At 27.5% G+C, this 27,841-nt stretch overlaps 1 protein-coding gene across 2 annotated transcripts in view; it reads left to right on the top strand.

Annotated features, from left to right (window-relative positions):
• LOC111040289 overlaps positions 1-27,841 on the top strand; it is a 93,666-nt gene that overhangs the window by 23,253 nt on the left and 42,572 nt on the right. Inside the window, exon 2 of one of the 2 annotated variants that reach the window (XM_022324140.1) lies at positions 4,836-5,010. The gene's annotated coding sequence lies outside the window, so the exon portion shown is untranslated. Of the gene's footprint in view, positions 1-4,835; positions 5,011-7,504; positions 8,370-27,841 lie in introns of those variants that run through there. The other variant, XM_022324142.1, reaches the window with a different exon arrangement.

Here is a 27,841-nt window from a genome sequence, read left to right as displayed (position 1 = left end):
TTTTTTTTTTTTTTTTTTGGGCGGGGGGGGGGGGGGTAAAGTGTTTTCATCTTGGTAATGTAATGTTTTTAGATTTGTTTTTCTTACACAATTTTGGTCGTCAGTCGTAGATTTTTTTGTTTATAATGTATTATTATACTTACCTCGGCGACGGTTGAAGTTTAATGAAATAATAATTAATGGTTTTAATATAAATTACTGGACTATAGTTACCGGTACTTTTTAACCTTCCAATTTCTATTTTTAACATTTTTGAGACTGAAACCATCAATCAAGTGTTATTAACATTTTTACATAGTACCTAATTTTAAAAGTTCAAAGTTAAAATTTTAAAATGTACGTACTTACGTAATTCAACGAAATAATTAATACTGTCAGGCGTAATATATAGGCAATATAGACACGTCAATGTATCGAATAGTGTTATTAAATAACCCATCACCATCGCGACTGACCATTATTATACCTACAGCGTTATTCATAACGGCCCATGTTCAACTGTGTTAGATCATGTCGCTCTACAGATTTCTGTATGTTTATTGTATTATAAAATCATTGGTATGTAGTAAGTATTTATATCGGACTTATCGAATTTTAACGAATCAATAAGTAAAAGTATACACACCTTGTGAGGCAAATATTGATGGTGGGGAATGACTATATTAATTATTGTTAAAATATAATATTCCATTTGATTGAAAATAAGAACTTAACAGCAAACCTAAGTCAATATTAACAAAACGTTAATGTAAAACGTATAACACAGCCGACTGAAAGTATGTCCGAACACGTTTGAAGGTATTTTGTTTACATTATTACTATTAAATAATACGAAAACTATTATTAAAAATCCATAAAAATGACGTAAGTGCTAGATGCATTAAAGACAAAATCCAAACTTTAAAACCTTTTACATCTTGATTGTAATAATCTTTTGCTTTTCAATAACAATATTATTGTAGACCATTTCCGTGGAAATCATATGCAAATAATACAAAAACCAATAGGAATAACTGAATAAATTTATCATTTATGACTGTATAATATAGTGGACTTATATCGGTTTTGTTAACACGCACGATATCACATTATAGAACTTCATAATCCGTGAAAATCACAATCACGATAAAACATTTTCGTCGACTATTTTATTAGTTAAATCTATGATTTAAATCGTGAATAACTCAAATGCACGAGTAAAATAATTAATTTATCTAGTAATAAATTACTAGCGATTAGTACTTATTTTTTATCACGACATTAATCGACGTGAAAATTCAATTTTCGACACTACTTGGCGATTCTATCATACATAAGTATACCGACAAAAAAGTTACGATGGAATGATATAATTTTCCAAATAATTTCCACAATACTTGTTTCTGTGTGTGCCACTACGAGTATATACGTAAATATAAGTCTTTCATTTCGTTTCGTCACGTGTTCGCGTTTTCTTCACAAGCACCACGTGACGGTATGTGTGCGTGTGCGTGTGTAGTATATATGTATATATATACAAATTTAAACCTACGCGAAACACACGGCTTACGACCGTACGACGCACTTGTTATTTCGGTTTTTGTTTTATCAAGGACATCCCATTAGGATTCAAAAGTTACTCTCGCACCATTCAGACCACCGCCACAGAGTCATTTTCAAGTCTTTCGCCCTTCGCCCTTCTTTTATTTTTTTTATTATTTCCACGTCATGTACCTTAACATACGCAGCAGTGTTCTCACCATTGTATTATTTATCGTTATCATTATTATTATTATTATTATTATTATTATTACTATTATCATCATCATCATTATTATATGCACCGGTACACGTACCTACTCGTCTACCGCGGTATGCATTATAATCGTACAAGGCAGTATACTTTATAATATATGTATATATGTATATATGTGCCTATGTCCTATATATATTTTAATATTGTACGTAAGTAATTGTGAGTAATTAAAATGTTAATTCCGTTTGTGCAATAATTTTTGTGCAAGACACACTCGCGCACAACGACTTCAGACGTTCGTGTACCTATTATTGTTATTATTATTTTTATTGTAAACATCATCACTGCTACACGGAAATAAATGAAAAAGTGGTCGTGTAGACGTGTTGAACATGATATTGTGTACCTACCTACTACTTACAAGAACACGGCGCGATGGACTTCATATATAATGTATGAGTCGCTGAGTAAACAAACTCGTGTCGAAAACGTTCACCCCAAAAATCATAATTGCATTTGCAGCTCAACGACGCGGGTGCAGTAATAATCGTAGATGGAATGGTAAAAAAATAAAGTTTTCAAATAATAAATACTGTTTCTATAACTGGCGAGAAAACCTCGATTGACGATTTCGTTGAGACTTCCGTAATCGGTTGACGTCGCAGGTAAACCGCCATCAGAGATCATTATATTATACATTCGTAAAACTACAAAATATATCCAAAGAAGAACCACCTATGTGCACAACATGCGGTGTTCAAGTCACCATCAAATACATACTAACCGAATGCCGAACCTTCGACAGTACCCGAACAAGCCACAACCTACCCGAATCAGTATCAGAAACTCTATGCAATCACCCTCAATCCATTACCAACATCATGCAATTCATCACAGCCTCCAATCTTATTTCCAAAATGTAATGTAACTTATATATATATATATATATATACAATTTATGTAATTTCTGTAATTTATAATTTTTGCACTGTAAGCCCATGGCCCATGTTGTCGATGATATTATTAATTAAAAAAGAAAAAAAAATGAAAAATACTTTATTTAATGTTTAAACAATATCATCCTTGAGAAATAATGATTAATAAAGAAAACGTTAACACGATTTTGAAAATTCTGGCAAACCTAAAATAGTGATTTCTGAGTTTTCCTACTATTTATGCATGAAACGGTTCCGAGAGACTAACACTTAGGTACCTACCGAATTCTGTTATAATTTATAGATATTGCCGATATAGGTTGTTTGTTTTTTATAATTGGAGCTTTTTTTAGCTTCGTTTTCATCGCTGTGATATTATCATTGTATCTCGTTGCAAAGAACTACGTCGTAAGAACTTTATGATTTATTATATTGGCAACCGTACAAGTGTCACGTGGTAAATAGTATACGAAGAGGGATTCTTTCTCTTTTTTCGTACTAAAAAATATTTAAAAAATTGTTTATCGTCCGGACGAATAATACAAGTAGATATATATAGTTACGTATTATACGATAGGAGTATTGTAATGTATTATAATCGATATTTCGAAAGTGTCCGTATTCTCTTTAGTTAGAGAGAATCAATGAAAAACTGCCGAGTATTTATTACACGATGTATTGTATTATATTTATAATAATATCATATTCTTTATTCTCCATACGATTTTTATTTCTTTTTTCCATCTGTTCTACTGAATATTTTTTGCACCTTTATCCATTGTCACGCGTGTGCTTTCATTGTTAGCAGATTTAACGTGCCTATAAAACGATTAGGAATATAATATATTATGCACCATTTAACTCAACGCTATTATATTATTTAGTTATATTTATTTTATATAATATCTATAATATATATTTATACAACAATCCCTGAATTGGATCCATCATGCGTATATACACATCAGTGAACACGTGTCTATTATTGTTCCATTGCAGGTAGTATAGTAATAATTTCATTTGATCCGGAATTTGGAGGTTGTAGGGATTTAGATGATGAACTCGGGATGTAATCTTTTCGATTGTTTGTTCTGTAAATTGCTTACAGCTTCCCTAAGAAAATCGGTAAATTATGTTACCGCCACTCTAAAGTTCAAGATAAATGATTTAATATCCTTTTCAAACTGTAGTTACCCGCTTATTATTTTGATTTAATATATTTTCAATATTTAAAATTTTGTAGAAACTGGAAGTAGTTATTTATTATAGAAAGCTACAATTGTTTGGAAAAAAAAGATCTGGTGTCGATCATTCAACTTATTTTTATTTTTGTGTAGGTACTTAAATGAATTTTTAAATCACATTAAAACATATTAACATATTTTCAAAAGAAAATATCCAATAAGAAAATGAATGCCTTAAGTTTTGTTAACATTATAAAAACAAAAACGAAAACCTACTACTTGTAATTTCATCGGCTAGAGAGTTAGTTAGGTAACTATCACGTTATGCAGGGAAATATTTGAAGATATAATAGCAACATTATAAAACTATTAGCCGATTCAATATTGTTTCCAATTAATTGAATACATACGGCAGTTCTACAGTAATAATAAATACTATTTACCGCAGTTCCTAGTTGGCCATTGTACTGAACAAATTTACAAACGTAACGGTCAAGCCCACATGGGAATATTATATTATACGTACTTACCTATCTGATTGTAAATTATTTCCTATATCACAACATTATTAATTTAATGTTATAGTAAATTAGTAACCAAATAACAAAATTTGTTAACGGTTATAATTGACCCTTAACCAATAAGTAACTATTGCATAGGCAGTGTTTTATCCGTTCGGATAAAATATCAATTCACAGAGTAAGAATAATTGAACAATATAGTACTATACGTATTATACTCGAATACACTGTATACATGTATAATATGCGCATTAACATTGCACATGCATTTTGAGTAAATAAAATAGTTTGTACATTGCAAATTAATGCTACAATATTGTACATTAATGAATTTATGATGAACTCACGTTATTCAATGCATTGATAGCACATTTTTTTAAACTTTGTTTTTAAAATATTTTTAATTTAAATAGTTTTTATACCTATACGTTTATTTATTTGTATGAATTCATTTTTGCAGAACAATCGATGTTTCAAGTAAATTACATTTTCAACATTGCACATCACCAGTCCACACTTTATACATGGAATATATCAGCATGTAACATATTTTCAAATTAATGGGTAGTCCGTTGGAATTCAATATTGATTAAGTCACTACAGTTTTCTGACAGACTATCGTTCAACTACAAATTGTAAGTAAAATTGTTTTTTATAAAAATAATAAGTTACATCTCAGCAATTACTGTAATAAAATGTATAACGCAAGTCACAACCCTTATATACCTTCTATTACAGATGATTAATAATATTATTGACATTTTATGGAATGACTGTTATATAACCTTATAATTTTCATTGTTCTATACAAATAATTAATATTTTAATTATGTATGTTTAGCAATTATATTTATTTGCCAATTAAATTAAATTAAACTGCTGATTATACCCGTTGTTTTAATTAGCACCTATTTTTTTTTACATAGTTAAATATTGTTCATTTTAATTCACACAAGTTGTGTGAAATGTAATACTCAAAAATATGTTCAATTAGTTAAGGTTAAAGTTGGCTGTATTTTAAAAACTATTATGGCTAAGACAAAGCACATTAGAACCAGTTGATTATTGGAAAGAAATCATATTGACAAATTTCAAACATTTATTGAAACAATTATTTACACTGGACAATAACTTTTTTTTTATAAAATTATTAATTATTAAATTTTTCTTTTTAGGTAAGTATGTATATTAGCATTATTAACAATTATAGAATTATAAAGCTGCAGTTTTAAATGGTAAAATAAAATACAAGTTGAAAATTATTTTACTACAATTTATTATTATCATTATAATTATTAAAAATGCATATAATACTTGATGTGCACATGACTCTATAAATAAGAATAATACGAAGATATGTAAAATACTAAATTATTATACTTTATGTATGGTGTGACTTTTTTAACAAGGCTTTACTTGGATTCTCAAAACCTCTAAAATATATTATGCACAGCACACATAATGAAACTTTACATGTACTCGAAACATCGATTGTTCTGCAAAAATTAATTCATTTATTATACATGTTCTAAATAATTTCTATAGAGCCATAGTGTACTTTTGTCGTTATTCCTACAAGGTCCGTGCTTGAATTATATTATATATGATGTGTAATATATTATATTACCATCACAAGTAACCTAGCACGTATTCTTCATAACATGGACGGTGGGTCTAACCGAACGCTATGGAGAGTGAAGGTGATATTGAGACTATTTCAATGAGACTTGTACCTACTTATCAGTTATCGCTACTATACGTCTATACGTTAATGATTTTCCGGTAAGCTCAATAATTCTTTTATTACTTATTACCATGACCACAGGTTCACTCGACGTATTATAATATTTTAAGCCGATTTTGTAATCTGAAAGAAAAATAATATGTGATGTACTAAATAGTTATATTCCTAACAGCTTAATACAACTAACAAAACATATTGATAATGTCCGTTTTCTAAGTATAATTTAGATTTCTGACTCATGTACTGGAATACATATACTCGTATCTTCAATAAAGTATTATGGCCAATACCTAATATATGAAAAAGGCAAAGAAATTTATTTTCAATGTAAATCCTAGATTTCTGAGGTAGAAATGCACGTTAAACAGAATGTTGTTCCGAATAGCGATGGTGACGAGACAGATCTGGAGTAGGCCATTATAGCGACAACCATTGATGGCCGACGGGACTTGTGATATTCCAATAAATAGGGTTAGAGACTTTCTTCTTTACGATTTCTCATTCCTTCTAATTATTATCAAAAATTTAATTTTATGATAAAGCTAAGTAGGTACCTAGAAGTTCATAGGCATTGCATATTTTTATATATATCTAACTCTTTTAAATGTTAGTGCATATTTCGATGACATTTTGAAATTAGTATTATCTATATATATTTTTTCTAAAAAATTGAAAAATATACCTTCAAAAATGTGTTGTAGATAAACCATTTAGTATGAAGAATAATATTATTTCTATAATAATTATCGATACCACTCACACTATATATTTTGTAGAAGTAAAAAAAGTATTAGCATATAGATACAAACTGTGCAGTCACTTTAAATGTCGATTAAAGTCTTTATTTTTTTAAATTTACCTGCTCAGCTCCACTACAATATTATTTACATACATAGACTTGTTTCATAATTGTATGAGTAGTAAAAGTATACTTTAGTCAGTTAGTATTAATTAGTTCTTCTATTTGTACAATGTTATTACAAAACTAATTATTACTACTCTGAACAAAATATTTTATGTTTCGATTTTATTTAATGCATATTTGTGTGCATATTAAATAGCTCTCGCATATTTTTATATTACGTAGAGCATAAACGCATTCATTTTTTGAACAGTGAAGTCCCTAGTCTTACTAACAATTAATAAAATGAAAACTAACGGAATATATTTATACACCACAGTAAATCCGCTCTATAAAAGTAAACCGTACGGCGGTCGGTCCAATCGAGCTTACCGTGGTTAACGGTGTAAGCACGACCGTGGTTAATATAACATTGTATAATTTATAACCTCATGGCTCACTGTTATTGAACTCACGGGCGATATCCCGTGAGGTTCTAAACCCGCACAGTCCGACCATAGAACATAATAATATTAATATGTTCTACGGGATAGAATAATATATAGAGGTGCCGTTCCTTATTACGACTATTAAAACCGAATTGAAGCCAAAAACAAAATATAATATTCTATGTATTAACTAGATATTTCCTTACTAGATTTGAGATGAAAATTACATCAAAAAGTGATAACCATTTGTTGTAACGCATGATAGTAATATATCTAATTCGAATTTCGAACTGTTTATTATTCATTGTTGGCATTTATTGATTACATTACCATTTACCAATTCAATTAAAACTTCCTAATAAAAACTTATTTATGAATTAAGGCGATAATTATTATGGTTCAATAAGTAAATCATAAACGGACAGGTTGGCTAAACTGATTGAATCTGTACAATATATTAGTCCGTATGAAATGGTGGAGCCGTAAATGTTGTCTATGTTGTTGGCTTCACTTTTCAGAAAAAAAACAGCTCTTCTATATTTAATATTGTATAGCAATTTACTCTATGGTTCTACGGTCAGACTGCCGACTTCGTTTACTGTCCTTGTGGTGAGCGGGTTACCATATTATGCGATTTTCCACTGGTCGGTGTTTTTAGTTTTATAACCATTGTCACTCAGGCGTGTTTTTCGCTTTTGCCGTCCAATTCTAGACCATTTTCTACAGTTTTAGCATTTCTTCGTTTTTTTTCTTGTTTTTACCTTTACGATATGTAGTGTTATTTAGTGCGTCGAAATTCTGGCTGAGGTTCATGAACTAACCGTTTTCGCGTTGTCGTTCGCAAATGCGTTTTATACCTACTAAAAAGTTATGAAGTTGGCGAGTAGAGTCATGATCACCTCCTACCCTGGATACGTGGTGACCGTTTCTCAAGCATTACGTGCCAGGCGATATGTCAAGGTAGGATGCACAAAGTTACATATTATAATATTTACTGATTCCCTAGCGATGGTCACTTATCTTATTTACACGTTCCTAGTGGAGAATGTACAGTTTCATACACGTCTACTGCCGCTATTATAAATTATAATTTATTGTATTTACATACCTACAACAACTATAACAACATTATATTACAATGATTAGGTTAGGAAAATCCGAGGTACACGTTGGTCAAACAACTTGGTAATCACGTAATGCACTGTACGAAACGTCTTGTTTCTGTATAATTTTCCGGAATACAATGTATGGTTTACGAGCGGTAGAAAGCTATAATATTGGTTAACACACGGCCTTAGAATAGTTCCATATCATAGTCCGTGAAGTGGTTTTACAACGACGAGTTATGTTTAGTGATCGTTGGTTTTAGGGTAGACGCGATCGCTTCAAATTATATCTGTATACTTATAACAAGTACACATTCCACGGTACAATAATAATATAGGTAATATAACATGTTGGTTGCGTGTCTGAAAAACGGTAATATTAATTAACCATGATCAATTATTTCAACCGAGGTATGGATATTAATCATCGGCATTTATTCATAAACGTAATATGATTTAATATGAGATAAATAGGTTCCTATACTCAAACCATAGTTAATACTCATATTAATTATGTCTATGTTATTCGTACAAATGTCTAACTATATTCAACGATGTCTAAATAATCGATAAAACGATAAACTAAAGGTATAAGCCTGAATTATATTTGTTCCAACTGTTTGCCATGCACAATACGATAATAGTTTGGTGAGGTATAACTGCATAAGAGTACCTATGATAATATAATTAAAATTAAAGTCAATTACATAACATCTATGCAAAAAGTGGAACTTTTTAATTCGAAAATGTTTGTTTAATGGGAGTTAACTATACAGTTGATTTTAATTTGAAAATTTGAATAATTAGGTATAATATTATGTACATGAATTTATACCACAACATTTAAAACATCTCCAAGCCTTAAAAAAGGTTTATCGTAATCGATGGAGTGTTGAATTGTTTGTGAATGGTTGGAATCCAAATGTTTTTGGCATACAAACTACATTTATTTCTTTAACTTTATTGATATGGTAGTAATATGTGACTGAAATAACATGTAACTACCTCAATAACACTAAACTAGAATATCGATTACTCGTTAACCATTGTTATTGGTGTACCAATGATATACCTATAGATAATTATTTATTATTATCAAACTTGCTAACGTGACTGCTACCCAATAACTTATTTAATAAAGTACGTTACAAATGTAACAACCTTTTAAAAAGTGGTAAATATATTATACCGACCACAAACACACCAATTTTTTTTTCGAACGTAAATCGTTTTTTTTTTTAACTTTCATTAGTCACTCACCTAGAATATTTTATTGATCGATTTTCGAATATTAATTATTTATTTTCAATATACTGAAAGTACCTACCTAATGATGACTAATTGAATCATTATTATAATATGTGTAACGTAACACATAATAATAATTATTAATTAAGTACCAGTACGTGTCATTTATCACTCGTTTCGTAATTTCTCACATGTTACATTTTGTCAAAAGCGAAAAATAAGGGTTTTCGTGTATTATGATTCGTCAAAGCACATTCTTATACAGCATGACAATAAAATATTAGTACTAACAACACTACAAATAAACTTGATAATTTAAACAACATAATAAAATACATCATTTTATCATTCTGCGAAATCATTTGATACCTACTTAAATATGTGTTATTTACCCAAATGCGGTGTTATAAAGTACCATATAATATTATCTGTAGGTTTATTATAATATGTTATGATAATAACGATATGTATTCCTTAATATTTAGCATAATGTATAATTTGACGATTTATTACCCCGAATGGTGCTCGAACAATAATACTATTATCTGTATGATGTTACGTACTTATGTTAACTATTTAATGCAATAACTAATAATATAATAATAATGTATAATTGAACCGCCTAAAAGATTATAATATAATATATTTCATAAAATTTTCGTCTTCCACTTTTCAGGCGTACGTCTAATGCTAAAAAATAGATTATTGACTTTATAATATTATTATATAACTCAAAATAAAAGTCATACTCGCTACTCCTCATTATGCAATGAAAAATATAATAGTGCAGAAAGAATCTCTCAAAAAGAGAAAAAATGCGCATAGCTCGGGATTAAAAAAAAAGTTTTTCGAAATTATTAAAACGATTACCCTCAATGCCCCGACATACAATATTAAAAGTTTTATATACGACATTAAACACAGGCCCCTGTACATGCACGTCCAAGTATTAAAAGAGTAGGTCTGCAGACTGCAGAGCTCTTAAAAAACTTATACATAATATGCGTTTGTATATTATAATATACAATATACAATATGCCCACGCCACGACACGCATCTGAATAATCATGAATCGTATCACGAGAAAGACATTTTATTTGCATGCATATTTACGTTCCTATATAATATGTATTAATTGTATGTTATATATTATACATACAATATACATGCACTTACTCATATTTGATTTTCATTGACGTCAAAGGAATTTATTGTGATGACTTCTATATTATGTATAGGTTGGTACGAAGTGTGTTAGCGGGTACGTCAGTGTGTTAATTAAAAGAGTAATATCAATTATCAATTATACATGTACAATGGTGTGATATTTCATAAATCAACAGTACTTAACTTACTGACAAAATAGAAATCAATTCTATGTCATGCAAACTTATATGCAATTATTTATTATTACCATAGTCACAGTTTTAAAAATTATCACGTATACCTACAACTGAGTCGTTCTAGACGTTTGCGTTGGGGTATTTAATCTCCTTAAACTGAAGTTGGATAAGCTCAATATTATGGCGCGTATCACCTTTGATTTTTTTATACGTACAACTGGTTTTTAACGGATATTTTATTATTTTAGAATATATTTTATTAAATCCCCGAGGAACTTAATATTTATCGAGGTATTTATACTGAAATCTAAAGAAATAATAATTTTTATTCTTTTAAAATAGCAAATGTTAAAAAACATACAATTTAAATGCTTCAAAAAATAAATTGTATAGTTTCATACAAAGAAATTAAATAAAATACTGTTAAGTTTGTACTTGAAAATTATTATAATATGTGTATTGCAGTGTATTGTATTTGGCCTAATATGTACATTTCACATGTGTTATCGTGATGACATTTGACACGCGTATAAAAATTAATTAATTTGCCATTAGTATTAAAACATACTATCGTTCAATGTACATTAATAATTTAGTTCTATAAATTATTTATTACTCTAACTCTTTAATAAATAACTAAAATTTGACTTATCTGAATGACCTAAAAAAACTTACAATAAATACAAATTATTCAATGGCTCTAATGACAACATTCTTTGTAATTTTTGTTTTTGATTTATCATTTTAACCGAGATTTTAACGATGTGATCCAAAAAATAAAAAGTAAGGTAGTTCTGCAGCTCTTTAGTATAGTAGAAGTAGAATTTACCCTACCAATTTTAATGGATATGAAATTGGAATTCAATGAAAAATCACTGTATACAATGAAAAACAATTATCGGTGGAGATTCTTTGGTATCTTATTTGTCTACAAAATAATTCAAGAAAGATTTTTATTGAAAATTCAAATTCAAATGCTCAAAAAAAGATGTTATATTTTTAGTTTAATTTTTGTAAGGAATACTTATGAGAAACCTTTCATTACATTTTCAAACCTTTTATACAAAATTAAAAATTGAATGTGTACATATTATGTTTTCAACTACGAAATAGTTTGAGAATTTTTGTGGGTTTTACGATTTAATAAAAATAATTTATTAAAATTTGTGATTATGTATTTTTGGTGTTTTTTAATAAAAAACTTCTGAAAAAAATGTTAATATTGCAAACATTTTAACTTACAAATACAATTTTAACTTTAATTACATAGGTAAGTAAAACAAATCTGAAAAGGTAGACAATTTAAAACGCCTATTCCCGGACCTATACTTATAAATAACTTAATACAAATCAAAACATTTTCAAAATTGTATCAAATCTAACGTTAATATAAATATTTGATGGAAATGTTAATTCTATAATATGGATATTATATGTTTTTTAATTACAAGAAGAAACTAAATCAGTTTTTCCAAAATTAGATTTCCTTACACATATTTTTGCTTTATCATAATTTTTTATTTGATTTTCTCGATTATTTTGTAAAATACTATAAGAAATTTCTACTTTTGACCAAAACTAATTTTATCTAGGTACACCTGTAAAAAAAAACTTTTTATTTTTACCCCACACCATTCCAAAAAAAAAAATACTATCTAGATTCAATTTGCTACAAGAAATCTTCCTCAAAGTTGACGATCGGAACTTTTTTTTTCTTACATAAAAAGACGAAAAAAAAAATATCCCCATGATTGTAAAACTACTAAATTCATTCCGCTCAGAATCCAAAGTATAACTATATAAAAAAAAACATAACATGTAAGTGAATATTCTGAATATTCCCACTAATAGCTCAAAGACGGTTGACAGTCGACTGCACTTACCGATCATGGTGGTAGTTGAAGATCGACCTCGTAGTACCTACGTACAAATTGAGCTTGGCGTCACTCTAAAAATCATTCAATTTGATCAGAATACAATGTTATCCGATAATAACAGCTGGCATAAAAAAATCTAATACATTTTACAGTTGCAGGGTTTTTAAACTTTGAATAACATTTCTTGCGACGTAATAAATTGTTTTCTCTTTATAATTTATTACAAAACTGTTGGACCATTTTAGCCAATCGCGTTTGTGTTTGAAGTTACTATAATCCTAAACAGATATAAAATAACAACAAAGACAAGAATAAAACTACATTTTTTCATTAACGAGTTATTTTCGCAAAAATCTTCAACGTTATTTTTTTATCATAAAAAAGTTAGTGCTGCAGTATCGGACCGGACGACAACCCATTATAATATAGGCAGGTATATATTTTTATTTATATTTGTTCGCCGAATTCTCGTGTATTGGTCGCACGTGAGTAGGGCCAATATTTTGCACTTATTCGAGTTTTTCGTGTCTGATTTCATGTCATTTCTCTAACGTATCATATATAAAAATAATACATATCGAAATAATAACATTCGGTTGGATATTTTCGATGGAGGACAATATTATACATATAATATTGTGGTGGTTGCATTTTCTCGAGTGTGGGGCAACTTTTCTACGACCGCTTGGCTTCGGCTAACGATATTATGAAACATATATAGGTAATGTATAATGTAGCTCCACCACAACTTTACCGAAAGTTTGAAAGCATTCTTTCGTTTTCGATAAAAGTATAAACCCATTAGGTATATGGACGTTTCGGGGTTTCCGATGAGTCTGAGTATAAAATATATTTCGCCATACTGTAATAATTGTATACAGAAATTACAATTTGATGGGACCATCGAGCTAGAGGGCCACAATTGTTTTTGCTTAATTTGATCTCTGCCCCTTAGCATTAAAAAAAATGTCATACCTATCTTTAATATAATTTATACATTATATAATATATAGTAATATGTGCATTGGATAAAAGATTCGTATAGCATTGTAGTCATGGCCTTCTGGTTTTAATATAAACACATTCTGATATTAAACGCAAATTGTTATAATAATTATTGTAATCGGTTTTGAGTAGGTACTGGTTATGATTTACTGGTAGGTATTTTTGGCCGGGTTGAAAAGGTAGTCATTATAGATTGTTTAGTATAATATTCATCGAAAACAATTTCACTATTATGGTCATAGTCATGGTTATAAGTTTTATCAATTTTCATTCGTAGATTTTAATTTGCTTGACAGATTCTAATTTAACAATTTTCCATGATGCACTACTGTACTATCTTTAATACGACAAATAGTTTACAATTTTTTTTACATTACATAACCAAACGTCTTTATTATTACATGCTAGTAACTAAAATTATAGTGAAACTATGATTTATAAATATCACTGCAGATGTATTTGTTTATTAATATTATTTTTTTGAAAGAATACAGGTTTCTTTTAATTATTTTATGTATTTGTATTATTAGTATTATATAGTTTCAACAAAGTAGTTGGTACAACTATTGAAAGTAAATACTGTTTTGCATCATAGTTTATTATTATCATTGTATTATTTGAAAAATATTGTTGTTGATTATTAAAAAGGCTAGGTAACTAATTTGTAACATTACAAATAAAATAATAATGGACTACAATAAAATTATTCTGTTTTAGGATTAGTCATTTTATAGGTAGGCTTATGCGTAGTCATATATTAGATAATATGTACATATATAATTTACTATTGTTATAATAATAATAATAATAATAATAATAATAGTAATGTAACTTAAATAAAAGTAATTTATATTTATTTTATTCCTATAATCACAAACATAAAATGCATACAGGACTTCATATAAATGATGAAAATAAAAATAAAAATGCAATCATATTTAAGCTTGACTACATTCAAAAGTAATTTTCTGCGACATGGGACATGTATTAAACCACAAAAATATTATTATACTGTTCACATAAGTCGTAAGATAAATAAAATTACATATGTGTATGTTAAGCGATCGATCAAAAGGCACTGTAACAAATGCGATGGTTTTGCGTAAGAAATAATAATAAAAGATAAATAAAAAATATTACGTTGTAGATGTAAATTCAAAATAAATGAGTTATGTGAATAAGGTAATATAATTTACACTGCGCGACTGAATAAGTATTATATTGTCAAAACTACGTTTTTAGAATTTTAATCCCTCACATTATAGTATATGAGGAATATAATATACAATCAAACCATTTCTTTTCCATTGAATATACATCTTATTAAGCACACTTTATTAAACGTCATGTATATTTTAAACCCGTACTATCGAAAAAGTTTCTTTTCTCTTCAATCAAAGGATAATATCTGATCAATATATTTATTATGATAAGAATATGAATAACTTTGAAGAAACTTCTAAAATTATCGTTATATTTTATAGTATCTTGTAGCGTTTTAAATCAAACTATGTATAATAAATATCTACTTAAAAAACTATATATTTTATTATTTAGAAAAGTCGAATGTTAAAGAAGATTACAAAATTAATTTGTGACATTCTTATTATTAATCCTATTAAAACTTAAAAGTTATCTATTGATTAAAAAAAAAAAACGATTTGTTCTTGATAAATTAATATGTACCTATTTACTGTTATTCTATGATATAAAATATTTTTTCTCAATCAATTTTGTTCTTTAGTAATAATATATTATAGGTATATGCATTTTTTTTTTTTATGAAGAATATATTTGTTCCCCTCTTTTATAAACGCAGCAATGCAAATGTTTCATAATATGTGCCTTTTATTGATTAAAAATTGTACATAGTTTATACATTAAATATGTATTTTATTTTTTAAGTTTAAGTTGTTTTTAAAATATCATGAAGAAAGCAGTGCTGCGGCCATGCAGTTACATTTAAAGTTTAATCAGTTTTGAAAATAACCAATAACCATACATTTATTTTGTTGCAATTGGAAATAACTAGATATGTGTTCATAACATAACGATTGGTTGTTTATGGTTATCGAAAATTTCATTTACATACATAATATTCTACTAATTTTGACTATTCGAAGGTTCCAGATTATTATGTTATAATCATAGGTTTTGTTCGATATTATTTCTGTTCAATTCGCCAATTGCATTTGTTTTAGAATTTAGTGTTTTATATTATTTAGTATGATATGGAACCACTTAAGCCTGTATTTTATATACCTAATAATAAATACCAATAATACATAATATATTGACTGCATAAAATATGCAATTTAATACCTAGGTATAAATATAATATGTGCTTATTCGAATGGATAGAATATTCTTCCGAATTTTATGAATAGAAAATGAGTGTATAGTATATTATTATATACCTATTATATATTGGTATTTATATAATATATGCATATTATATTATCAATACGTAAAACCTATCATGAGCCCGAGGGGTTGTTGGTGAAAATCGACGAGGAGTCTTATAGACATTGCAACAGTGATTGTTTAAAAGAACGAGGGCACATGCTCGCTCGCACAATGCAGCTGTTTGCAGTACCCGATACTATCTGATATGAATCCCTCGAGAGTAACCGGACGTGACTCAAATAAAAATTATAATAATTTATTTTTTTCAACAGAAACAAAAAAAAATCGGCTGTGCTGTAACTTACAAACTATAAATACACAAATAAAAATACGGAAGAAATATATTTATTTTTATTTTTGATAAAATCAATTAGATATTAATTTACGTCTCGATAGTATGTATTGACATGTACAAATACAGTAATATACAAGGTGTAACAGAATGATCGGACAAATAAAATAATTTTTATTTTTTATTACTTTTTATACTGGCCTTACGTTGTTACAACATACAATCTATTTAACGAATCAAAAAATAACTTCCGTTGTAATTTTGTAATTAATATTTATTTTTTTTTTTTACATAAGTATGTTTTTTTACTGGGCACACGTTTTTGTTTCTGACCAATTTTTCGTACGATTTTAGAGACTCGTAGGAGCCTCGTAAGAGACATCCCTTGCCACATGTGTTTCTTACCACATAAATCGCTTTAATCGTGTTAATATAAATAACTATGTGTGGCAAAATGAACTATTTCAGTAATTAAGTAGTTCAATATTTATTTATTAAAACCGTGGCAAAAAAATATTATTCCGACCAGTATTATAATTTATAACATATTTTAGTTATAGTCGATGTTCATGATTCTTTAGTAAGATCTTATCATAAAATTCCTATTCGCAAAATGATTAAATTGGTTCATTTTTTTCTTTAGTTCTGTTTTAATATGACTGATTTACACCACAGTAGAGATACTATTTTCAGTTGAAATAATATTTTTAATACATTTGTTGTTGATTGTGTATGCTAAATCATATTTACAGTTCTAAATAATATTTTATTTTTTTGATGTAAATAACTTCATATTAAATGATTATGATTGGTTATATTGTTTTCCTTGAAGCAAAATTTAATACATCCATTACAGTTACTTACTCAAGAACGGGGTACACTTGATACTTACACAGGAAAGCGAACCTCACAGATCTTACACAAGTATTTATATTATTATTTTAAAAACACTTAGGTATAAATAAATAGTTCGAAAAAGTTGTATTTTAAATATTATGCAGTGCAGTTGTCGGAGACAGAAAAGAACGGTAGTTTAATCTGTACAATAATATAATAGCTGTCAGGTTTAAAATGAAAAAAATCTACAGTCGCATTCTTAAAGTGGAGTAGTGGTAGTGACCGAAAACTGATTTTGTTTAACTTTTGTTTGCGAGAAAAGCGATCTTAACTTTAACACACAATATTGTTGTAGGTATAGTAACATGCGCGATATTATCTTTAAATAGTTAAACTAAATAGCTGTTGTATTTTTTTGTTATGTACGAAAACACTTTCTGAATTTAGCAAACTTCTTTGATAAATATATTATATCATTTATATATACTTGTGTGTTATGCAACCTTGAGTACCTAAATGTTTTTAATTCAAGTATTCAGACATTTTTAAGTATTAAAATACTTTTGAAAAAGTACTTGGACGTATTTTAAATATTTTAACAAATAATCTGTATTTAAAATCAAATACTTTCTATATCTACTATTTTCAATTAAATTTATTCTTTTTTAATTGAACTATGCTATATAGACCATACATTTAATAATACAACTGTAAATTTATTTATAGAGATAAACCACTCTTAAATTATAATTATCTTTCTCAAGATCGAAGTATATTTTTCAGTGTGAATAATTCTCGATTGGACTCTAAAATAATGAAAACATATAGATGAGGAACTTATAGTTTCACTATTAACAATGAGGTAAAAATCCTCAAAAAAATAAATGCATAGTAAGATTGTGGCATACAACTGCATTCAAATTAATTTTAATAAAAAATGTTTTTGTAAGCTCTCATCTATAAAATATACTTTTAAAAACTATCTTTTACTATACTAATATTATTTAACATATTATAGTTTTATAATTTACATCTAATGGTTTTTGTTTATATTGCTTATGGTGAAAATATAAAATTATAATTTTTAAAACGCATTTATTTACTTATTACTTCAGTTTTATTTAACATATTTTTTTATAAGTTACAATAGAAGGTATAATAAAAAAAAGAAATGAGACCGTATTCCAAAAATAATAATGATATATGAAGTCGTATGCCTTCTTCCACAGACTGTATGCTATCTCTATTCTCTTTTGTTTTTGTTCACTGTTGGTAGATTTATGCTAACATTAAACATAATTTGCATTCGAACAGTATATTATAATGGTAACTAATAATAGGTAAATGAGAAACTGCAGCACATAACAAAAATATATGTATACATACTATAATTCCACGAACCTAGGTACTTACATATATTTACAATATTTCGAATGCATGTTGACAACAATTCAGTGCTTTTACAATCAATATTTTTGAATCAAGTGATTGACATTGATGGAACAGAAAAAATGTTCTAGATAATGAAGAATTGATTCCTTAGAATTTTGATAAAATCCATTTAATCATGATATAATAATATAATATAGTATATATTTTAGGTAGAACTTTAAAAAACAACCACTAGTGATTGTTTGATAGACGTCATAATATTCCAAGGATATACATTCAGTGTTAAAAAAGTTTGATCTGTGAGTTGAAATCAATAGGTATGTTAGAGATAACTCGTGATCATGTTATAGGAAATTGAATATCGACGTGCATAGACGATGCTGCGCAAACGTTTAATGTAATATAATCCTTTCTCTCTCAGAACGGAATTAAGAAAATAACTTGAGTTCGCTGAACATCAATCCTATCTTTTGGTAAACATAATATATAGACTATAGCTAATACGCACTGTAGAGATGATGAAATAGGGACGGGGGTAGGACGATACCTACCAATCTAATATTAAATCGCAACTCGTTTGTAAAAGCCTAACCATTTTTTTTTTTTTTTTGGAAACGCTCCAATTGTAATAATAATCAAATGTTTCCACGTGGCAAGGTAGATGGCCAAATCACTAGGTCATATTAGAGTGGCGATTCCGCCTGAGGCGAAGGCTACGCTAACCTTTATTTAAAAGGTAGTGCAGTGGAGTGTCGGTGGGATCGAAATCGCTCGTACGGTGTTAACACGGATAGCCAAAAATGTTTATTTGAAAACAAGGGCAGCTCCGTAAACAGTTAAATCGATACGCGTGTTCTCTGGAAGGATACACAACTCGGACAGCGTAAAGAAATTTAATGACCATTTCCGTCGTGCTGAACCCAAAAATCACGAAAACAGAAAAATATGTTCGCTGTGTTGAATTATTGGTTATCGGAACACTATACGTGTATCTAACATTATGTATGAGTATTTCGATGGCGTGACATACAGCAGTTGGTCCGATCACGAAAATAAAACTTAAATCATAAGCAAAACTTTTTTTCATAAATATGTAATGTTAACTAAATAGTTCATTAATATTTTATTATAGTAATAAAAGGAAACTCAATGCATAATATTCATGACTATTAATTTGTTCCCCGAAAATATATTAAACAATAAAAGTAGTATAAAAATATGATTAACTAATAAAAATAAAAAAAACATACAGTTTAATGCGCGTAAAAGTAAATAATTGATAAATATTGTAATTTGTAATGTCAGATAACAAATAGTTACTGGTTACATTTAATTTACGGAAATCCAATTAATCAACATTGATTATCAATTTAATAATCAAAATTCATTTTGATGATAATAAATGTAAGATCTAGCAATATTTTAAAATTTAAAAATGCATGTTTTGGGTTTTCATAAGGTTTTATTAGATAATATTATTGAAGTTTAAATGTATACACATAAGATGTAAATATTATTTACATACTTCTGTTAATTATTTTCTTTGTTTACTAAATAAACATGTAGCCTTATTTTATCATAATGGTATTATACTCGCATACAATAGTACCTACAGGCTAAACAAATATAATATAATACTTTCTTGTAAATAAAAAAAAAAAATTATTAAAAAAAATACTTTCATTAATGTTGAAAAATAATAATATTGTTTACGTTCAGGTAATAAATATATCTACTTGGTTCCTTAGGTGACCGAAGATATGCTGCTGCAGGTATTAGAGTTATTGTAGAATAATTGTAAAATACCAAAATTAAATTTTCTGAACTTGTGTAACGAATCTCCTTTGAAGTACCTCGGCATATAACTCGGTCCCACTTGCCACCTCTAAATTAATTAGCAAATGAGCCTCTAAGATGACTATAATGATGAACGCTAATGTAGACCCAAATTTTCAAACTTAGGTAAATATTTATTTTTGTTCATATATTTTATGATTAGTCAAATAATAATCGATATTTATATTTGGTCATTGTTAACTAAACCACATATTATATTATATTAAGCTTACTATTGTTAACTTAATTAATTACAAACTATACATAGATACTTTTGTTAAAAATAGTTTAGTAAGTTAAAATTATAATGAATACCTAGATAAATAATAATATCAGTAAAATGATTACGAAAGCTGGATTGGATCCAAATAAATATGGGAATTTTTTTGTCAATTAGGTACTTTTCGTATAATATATGTATAAATAATAAATATTTCATCAAAATCGGTTTAATATTGAGCAAGTGTGCAAACAGTCCTGAGAAGATTAATTAGAGGTTTAATCAAAAACAGCTAATTGACAATCGGTGTACCATGCGCTAAGCCACTGTTAAATTACTAAATATTTAATTTATCCATATCAATAATATTAAATTATAAAACTTATATCGTATACGTAGGGACGTAGAGTAACAAGTCCGTAACTGCCGGTCGAGGCTAATAAAATTCGGATTCAATTCACAATAGGTCACATCGCAGCACTAAATACGCGATTTGAATTATAGGTACTTATATGTGTGTTATTATTTCGAAAAAAAACAGTTGCAGTTTAGTAGTATTCGAGTTCACAACTATCACGATCAGTGTTATTGTATATTTTTTGGATCGAATCGTATTTTGGGATTAGTTATCTTTTACTCTATTGTAACTGCCAACCTATGTCATAACCATTGCATCTATAAATTTAAAACATGGCATGTTTAAAAAAAGTATTAAGACATAATAAGTTACATACTATACACCACATACATCCCGTGGCTGAAACATATTATAAGTTATATCACCATTTACTTTCACACAAAAATGTTTAATATTACAATATGTTTATTATTGGACAGTCTTGTTCAGTGTATTTGAATACATTTTAAGGACTTCAAATACTTTTTACAACCGTATTTCAATGAACAATATTTTTGTTCCTTTTATTAAAATGTTAAAAATTGGTCTTAAAATAACGTTTTAAAATGCTTTTAAGAAGCTGCTTCGTATAGCTTTCGGTAGAAAACGACAGTGTGTGAGCACCAGTTTGTTGGCTCGTCGACCAAAATCATTCATAGAGTAATGCAATATTATAAGTCTACATATTATTGTAATTTATATAATACTATCGTTGATTTTTCGTTATACGCGGCTGTCATGTGTGTAGGTAAAAAAGAGTTAGTTATACCGACGGAGTATGTGTTTACTTCACTACTTCATGTAGACAATATTGAAATCTTTTTAATTGGAATCTTAGATATATATCATTTGTAAATATACATTTTATTTATTGTTGTATGTTATAATACTTATTGTTACTAGAGTATAGAGACTTGTCGACGGGAGCAGACATAACTTCCCCAGATCCGCTGCAGAGAAGTTAGCTATAATATTTATTTATGTAATAATATCGTAGTGTAGTACTGCTGTACACTATTGTTACCATCTGGTTTTTTTCTTTTTTTCTTTTTTTTCTCTTTTTACGATCAAGCAGCCCAGCTTTTATGGTTATTTACATTGATGTATATAATATTGTACATTGAAGTAATTGTGATAAAAACATTTGTTGATAAACTTAAGCAATATTGTACATGTACATTCTGCTTAGTTAAATCGTTTGGAATAAAATTAATGATAGTTACATTAAATTTATTACAATTTATAATACTTTTACAATATTTTAATTGTATACCCATTAGTAATTGCACAATACCTATGCATTATATCGTTTTGTACGTAGATATAAACAACTTATAGAATATTATTACTGTAACAATTAATTTTTTTATTCATAAATTTAAAATTCATTTTATATTTTTTAATAGCGATAGAGATGAATTTTCAGAAAAAACATAACCTGTGTAGGAGGGGGGTATAATTTTTTATAAGTTAGATATTTAATCTGTGCCAGTTTTTCTTATGTTCTAGACTTCAATTATTTAGTCATAAATAATAACTTTGTATATTTTTTAATTTTTATGTTTGAAGGTTGATGACTATTTATATTGTTGTTTTAATGAATTTGATTGTATAGAATAATCTGTATACATTATTTAGATTGCTGTTGTAGAAACTATTCATAAAAAAGTTTGAAAGTTCACTACTTATTGTACGATTGGGTCAGAACTGAAAAGGGTTAATAAAATAATAAAAAACCTTTATTTTATAGCGGGTAGGTATCTAACTGAATGCATTAATACTGGATAGGCTGTAATTGCATAAGTAATAATATTGCCAATAGGATTTTATTTTTATTATTTTTATTATGTACACTATAAAGTGGTCTAAGTATTTAATGTTAGAACTAATAATATAATATTGTACTACCTAAAGTAAATAATTGTTTTTACAATATTTTCACACTAGCATATAACTGACAGATACACATATAACATAACACTAACTGATAGATATAATGTGTATGTTTGTTGAATAACTTAGAAACAACATCAAATTTAAAATATTTACGTTGAATGGTGAATCAATAAATATAATGGCTGTGTAAAATTGACCTTAACTATCCACCTTCATTAGTCACCATTGATAATCGATATCATAGCAGAGTTTACATTAATTTTTAAGAGGACGTCACACCCGTAATTATTCCAGTCCTACAAATGGGAAACAGCAAATTTTCTTAGAGTGTATTCCTATGTTGAATTGTTAATTTAAATATTAGGGTAAATTAACCAGTTATAAAATTCAAAGGTATGAGAATATATTTCTTATTGTTTTTTACAACATTTTAATTTTTAAGCTAGTTACAAAGATTTTTATATTTTAATTATTTACATAAACTCATAACTCGCTTTTGATATTCGAATTACCTAATTTGTATTCAATTACTGGCATAGGTATGTACTTTCGAATATAATTTTTTCTTTAATTTGAACGTTAGGTATAACAATTTAGTTGATCAATAAAACTTTGAATCTACACAAATTATTATTATATATTCAAACCTAAAAACAATTTATAAATAATTAATAGAATTATTGTAATGCAGCTCATTGTTCTAAATAATGTTAATGATACTATTATTGTTGAAGCTCTACATTGACTAAAACAAAATATACTCATATAATTGAACACTACCAATTAATCATTATATTGATTTGACTAATCAAGCTTTCGTTGTACTAGGAATTCAATCCGAATATAACAGTTTTTGAATAAGTACGTGTGAATGACTAACACACAATAATGTATAATATTGTCTACAGAAATGCAAAATGTGTATTATGTATTGCATTTGATGTATTTATATTAGAAAAAATATTTTTGGACGTAACAAAATAGTTGAATATTTAATTGGCCATATGATTTTGAATTGTTTGCATTCATTGTAATCAATTATAGTGCGCATAATATACGCAGAATTACTTATTATAATTTAATAAAATTAAAATTAACTGCGTACATCAAATTTGCCACTATAGGTTTATTTTTATTCTCGTGCCTAAATAAAATTAAACGCGTTGGTTGGTATATCATTTTTCACCTGTGATTGTATTTATAATTGACTGCTTCGTTGTATAATATTGTGGTTTTTAGATAGATCATCGTGTATATTTTGTACTCTACATTCATCGTTAAATGGACCAGGTTTAATTAAATTAGTGGAACGTTTTCAAATGGTTTTTACGTGCAAAACCAGCGTTGTTGCAATGGTACAAAACGTCACAATACTATCTCTTTTGGCGAAAATAACACGTACCCATTTATGATTTAATCAACTGCAACAGTATATATATTTTAAAATAGTTTGTACCTACATAAACATTTATATTTAAAATATATTATCTTCTGTGGCACAGCACTGGGTAATTCAAATTTGTTATAGTAGATGTGACAGTTATATGTTTGACAAAATTATAAACAATTTTAAATGTTTATTTATTTTATATTTATTTTTGCCATTCAACCAAAAACAGATGTCATATATTATTTACGTAGATTTGAACGTAACAGTTTAATCGTTATTTGTTCTTTGTATAATGGTATTATATTATATTATAATAATGTCAACGTCTGTTTACTTTTGTATTGGTAATATTATTATAATGATTATAACTGTGACATTACAAAATATAAATACCTACTCAATCATAAAACGTAATACATAGCTAGTGCGTCGATGTTCGGTCTATGATGATGTATTGTATGTTATTGTAAGTGGCCAACAGCGTTGTTTAGTATACTCAGAATCGATCTAGATGCTAGAACTCCAGAGCTTGAAGGGGACTTGTCCAAAGGAGATTCGTAGATCTACAGTCTAGTCTCCAGATTACATAGATTAGATCAGATTAGATTAGTATACTTTGGTGTACTTCAAGCTCTTTACATACAGCTTGAGGTATGGTATACCTACAATTATACAATTATCGCACACCCGTGAATTACACTATTCAGTCATGAGAGTTTTTATTATATTAAAAACTGAACTTGTTAGATATAGTCAATAATCTTTAGTTTTTACCACCAAAATAATTTTGACTGACATTTTTATATTGACAAGGAAAACCTACTGGGAGTTAATATGGGTTTTTTAAATAATAATATTGAAAATTTCATAGAAAAGTATAATTTACAAATATGAAAAATAAAAAATAAATTCTGTTATCAGAATTCATCGCCAAATAAAAATAAAGTAAGCAATTAGTATCAACTCATGAAACTAAAACTTAACAAGTTAAAATTTGAGTAATTTAAGTTTTTTCTAATAATTGATGGTTGGCATTTGTAATTAGTATGTTATTTTAAACAGTAAATTTGTTAAAAGGTTGTATGTATCTAGTTAATTGTTTTGACAAAAAAACGAAAAAATTAACGTTTGTCGTTTAGTGTATAAAGTAAAATTCATTTATACTAACATATTATTTAACACAGCTTATTTTTCTGAATCATTACTAAGATTTGCTAATTGGTCATCAAAAATTAAAATAAATTATAGCATGATATCAAACGATCAAATATTCATTGGTTTTTGACGATTACTTATATGATTAAATTAATGTTATTTAAATGGCGGTTTATTGATACCAAAATGCTTGACACAAATTAAAACTAAATAATTATATTTTTAAAGTTATGAGTTTCAGGCTATGAAGTAGATGTTATGCTTAATTATACTGATGACTAAAGGATTAATAGTTAAACAGATAAATTTTCCATTAAGAAATAACATAATTAAGCCTTAAGAACTGTTGTTTAAAGACCATAAAATTATTTTGTTTTGCATCTATGATAAAATAAACATTCATATAAACAATCAAGCAGGTTAAGTGTTTATGTTGAAGGTACCGTTTGATATGTCAATAGAGAATTATATAGAGATTTGAAATAAACACAAATGAAGATAAAGATAACGTTTACTTGTCACGTCGGCATTTAAAAAATAATTGGCAGTCATGACCATTTGGGGAGAGAGTGACGAATGAATGACAAAAAGGTTAAAGAGGACTTAAGAATCAGTATTGAAGGAAGCAGACATATTATGTACATTAATCGTAATGTTATAATATATAATCTGTTGGTGAAAAATAAATGCAAGAGCGTTGAAAAAAAAAGCTCAGATATACAACTGTTCAGTGAGTGGTTATATGATTATGTATAAGCCAGCTATGTGTGTTTCAACTGTTACAAGATTTTGAATTGTTTACGAAATCAAATGCTCCTGTCATATCTGAAAAGGTAGTGATAGTAGAGAGAAATAATGCTTTTTTTGTAGAACTGTCGGCAGGTATAATTCATTAATACCATTAGTAACTACATTTATTAAAATTATTAGGTAAATATAAAAAAAATAGTAATATGCTGTTATATATTTATTTTATGTTACACATTTTATAACTACATTTTATTTCATACTACTAATATCCACTATTATTCGTAAATAAATATATAAATAATATGTTTACAAATACATTAAAATATTAAATTATTATTATTATTTATTATTTGTTTTGAGCTAAAAATGAACTAAAAAGTTTAGACTTACTTTGTTTTTTTTTGAACATTGCAAGTGTTTAACTTATTGAATATTATAATGCCATGAATATTTGAAAATAAGGACTTACGATACAAGAAATTTCCGCTCAGTACAAATAAGTCACGATGTAAGACGGTGAATACTTATCGAGTCCCATACTTGAATAGGAAAAAAATAATTCAATAATTGAGTCCGGAATGTAAACGAAAAATATAAAAATTGAGTCCGCGATTGGGAACAAAATATATACTTATTGAGTCGTAGGATTATTCAGAGTAAAATATAAAAGAAATTATGCACAAAGTGTTTCTCATATATAATACAATTTAATCATTGCCCATAATTATTTATTTATAAAAAAGTAACAACTGAATTATATATGCACTAAATAGTATTCTGAGTCTACTCATAAATTATTTAATTACATTTTAAGCAACCGAATTAAGTGTATATAATAAATCACAAAACATTAAACTAGATTTGCAAAATTTACAATAAAAAAAATATACATGTATAAGCAAACACGTAAAATTTTTTGTTACAGATTCTAAGTCTGTAAAAATGGGATGAAAGATGTTGTAGGTATGAGTTGATAGGACTCAGTATATATTTGGAAATGGGCTCAATTAGTATTATAATTTAATTTTCACGGAACTTAATTCGTTTCAAAAGATTTATTTGGGACTCAGTGTCCATGACGGCTGTTTTACATTTTGAAACAATAATCATAAGTTATGATTGGTTATTGTATTATGATTCACGAGGTTCCCAAAGTAATGCAGGACTGCCCTGAATTGTATTCAACATAACTCATAACCATGGATAAAAGTAGAAAGAATACAAAACACAAGTATTTCAATATTTTTAATTGTAAAGATAAATAAAAATGTAAAGAAAAAGG

This window comes from Myzus persicae, unplaced genomic scaffold (genome assembly GCF_001856785.1).
Source record: "Myzus persicae strain clone G006 unplaced genomic scaffold, MPER_G0061.0, whole genome shotgun sequence".
In the NCBI taxonomy this organism is placed as follows: Eukaryota; Metazoa; Arthropoda; class Insecta; order Hemiptera; family Aphididae; genus Myzus; species Myzus persicae.
Note: the sequence above shows the minus strand (reverse complement) of the source record. Positions and strands in the feature narration are given on the sequence as shown.